General features: G+C 33.7%; 1 pseudogene; it reads left to right on the top strand.

Moving 5' to 3' along the window:
- Nucleotides 1-270: 270 nt before the first annotated feature.
- LOC105744943 (peptidyl-prolyl cis-trans isomerase D pseudogene) lies at nt 271-1364 on the top strand (annotated as a pseudogene).
- The last annotated feature ends 2103 nt before the right edge of the window (nt 1365-3467 follow it).

Here is a 3467-nt window from a genome sequence, read left to right as displayed (position 1 = left end):
CTTGTCATGATGCTAAAAGTCCTAAACTATTATATAAAAAGAGAGAAGTAAGACATACAAAGATGGTAAGGAAAATTATCACTATTTGAAGATGATACAATCATATGACTAGGGAAAAAAATTCAACAATCTATTAGATTTAATAAGAGAGGACTAGATAAAGATCATCGTACAAAAATTGAAAGCACCCATGTCTTCCAATCCCTGCCTCAGAAATAGCTTGTTGGCACTTGGCCAGCTATCCACCAAGGAAGTGTTTTCAGTGTCAAGATGTCGCACCCGTCCCCTCAAACCATCCAACCCCAGCAACCCCTGAGTCTTCTTTGACGTGGACATCGGAAGGGAGCATGTTGGTCGAATTGTCTTAGATTCATTTGCAGATACTGTACCCAAAACAGCAGAAAATTTTCATACATTGTGTACAGGAGAAAAAGGCACTGGATTCATCACTGGGAAACCTCACCATTTCAAAGGATGTCCTTTCTATTGAACTATCAAGAAATTTATGATTCAGGGTGGAGACTGCTCAAATCAGAATGGAATAGGTGGAGAAATTATTTATGGTGAAAAATTTGAAGATGCAAATTTCTATTATAAGCATGATCACGAGGGTTTGTTGAGCATGGCAAATGCAGGCTGCAATATAAATGGTTCTCAGTTCTTTGTCACAAGAGTTTCGACGCATTTGGATGGGAAGCATGTGGGGTTTGGCCACGTAATTAAAGGAATGGGTGTGGCAAAGATACTGGAAAATGTAGAAGTGAAAGGTGAAAAGCCTGCCCAATTTTACATTATTGCAGAATACTGAAAATTGAAAGAAGGAGATGATTGGAGCGTATTCCCAAAGGAAGGCTCCGGTGACAGTCATCCAGATTTCCCCGAGGATGCAGATACAGATTTAAAAGATGTAAATAAAAGTTTATTAATAACAAAAAACTTAAAAAACATTGAAAATACTTTTTTCAAATCCCAGACCTGGGAGATGGTCATTAAAAAAATATCCGAAAGTTTTAAGAGATGTGGAAAGTTCAAAGTTTGTTATTGAGAAATCAGACAGATACAAATTGCAACATGTAGCTTTAACCTGTGTGTTGAATATTGGTGCTTATAAACTGAAGATGGCAAATTGGCAGGGAGCATTTGACAGCTGTTTGGAGGAGCTTGAAATAGATCCATCAAATATGAAAGCACTGTACCATCGAGCTCAGAGATGGCAAGGATTAAAAGAATATGATCAAGCACAGGCTGATCTTAAGAAAGTTCAGGAGATTGCACCAGAAGATAAAGCTATCCAGGCAGAATTGTTGAAGATCAATCAAAAGATAAAGGCACAGAAAGACAAAGAAAAAGCAGCTTCTGCATAAATACTATATATTAATTGTATAAAGTCAAAACGAAGACTGAAGGACATCTGTCTATTATATATGATCTATTATAAATGTATTTCCTTTGATGCTTGAAGTTCCCTATTGTATACAGTTTAGGAATACTGATAACAGATCACTCAATAAAGAGTTCAAAAATTTTAAAAAATAAATAATAAAAAATCAAAAACATTTCTTAAAATCAGCAGCAACCAATAAAAGAAGAAAAGAAAAAGTAAAACACCATTTATAATGGGAAAAAATTATTAAGTATTAAAGAATTTCTTAGATTTGCCCATCTTATATAACATACATAAAAAATATGAAGACATAATACAAAGCAAAAGTGACAATATAATAGAGTAATAGAACTCCATGCTGCAGGAACAAACATAAGAATAAACAGAAATGAATAGAGAATTCAAAGATAGAGTTCCACATATGTGAATGTAAAATACATTAAAATTACTACAAATCAGTTGGATGAAGAATGAATTGTTTAATAAATGGGCCATTAAGTGGAAAAAATAACACTAGATTCATATTTAACACTACATATTAAAGTGAATGTTAGCATTAAAAAGTAACAATTGCAAAAAGTAAAACTAAATTCTAAATAAAATGCAGACTATCTTCATGACCTAGGGGCAGGAAATATTTTTGAAAAGAACAAAACCTCAGAACACAAATTATAGGACAGAAATATGAAGAGTTCAATTATATCAAAATGAAGGACTATGTTCAACAGATGGCATCATGGACAAAGTTAACAGAGATGACAGATTGGAGAAATATGTTTGCAATGACTGTAACAAAAAAAAAGGCCTAATAGCTGTAATACATAAAAACAAGAAAAAGGTAGAGAACCCATGGAAAAATGGACAAAGAAAATAAATAGGCAGTGTATAGATATAGAGATCCAAAAGCTAACAATAATTTGATTCACTTAACAAATATTTATTGGGTACTAATTTTAAGACAGCAACTATTCTAGATACAGGGTATACATTAGGGAACAAAACAAAGACCATATCTTTGAAAATTATATTCTAGAGAGGCTTGTATTCTAGATGGGGAAGACAAAAATACACAATAAACATAAAATACTGTTAGTTGCAAAGATGTTATAAAAGAGAAATTCTTTGGGAAAAAGACATAGCAGAATAAGGAAGAATAGGGGAAGAGGGAAGGAAGTTTGTAATAATATATAGGGCAGTGGTATAAACCTCACTGAAAAGATAATAGTTGAATGAAAAATTTATGAAGACGAAGAAGTAAATATCTGAGGTTAAAGCATTCCAGTATCCATTGTATCCATTGTACATGTATCCATTGTAAAGATATTGGCTTTTATTCTTAGTGAAATGGGGAGTCATTTATTGTTTAAGAGGAATGTCGTGATTTGACTTAGATTTAAAGTGATTGCTCTGACATCAAGGATAAAAGTATAGAAAAAGAGAAACTTTTTGGAGGCTATTGCAGCAGGCCAAGTGGAAGATGGTGGTGGAACATAACAAGATGGTAGAGTGGACATGATGAGAAGTGAGCAAATTCTATATATATTTTGAAAGTAGAGAACAGGATGTTCTTGCAGATTTGATTCAAATATAAGAAAAAAAGAGCAATAAATGCTTAATAATGCACAATGATGACATGGGGAAGGCATAAATTTAACTGTTTAGGGCCAGGGATAAGTTGGAATCAAGAGTTTTCATGAAGAGATGCTCATACTCATCAGAGTAATGCAAAATAAAACAATTTTATCTTTTAGACTGTAAAAACTTCAAAAGTTGGCTATTGCCAAGTTTTGGCAAGGTTGTGGATATGTAGGAACCCTTGTGCTCTGAAGTAGGAATGTAGCTGTATAAAGTCATTCTAGGGAGTATTACCTGTGACATAGCAGCTTGGCTCCTGTAGTGGCTTGGAGTTATGTATCTCAGAAAAACATGTTCTTAATCTTAATCCATTCCTAAGGGTATGAACCCATTGTAAATAGGACTTTTGAGGATTAGTTAAGATTTTGGCTCAAATGACATCAGGATGGGTCTTAATCTTGTTATTGGAGGTCTTAGAGAGAAGCCCAAGAGAGAGAAAACCTCTGGG

This window comes from Dasypus novemcinctus, chromosome 5 (assembly GCF_030445035.2).
Source record: "Dasypus novemcinctus isolate mDasNov1 chromosome 5, mDasNov1.1.hap2, whole genome shotgun sequence".
NCBI classification, from domain to species: Eukaryota; Metazoa; Chordata; class Mammalia; order Cingulata; family Dasypodidae; genus Dasypus; species Dasypus novemcinctus.
Note: the sequence above shows the minus strand (reverse complement) of the source record. Positions and strands in the feature narration are given on the sequence as shown.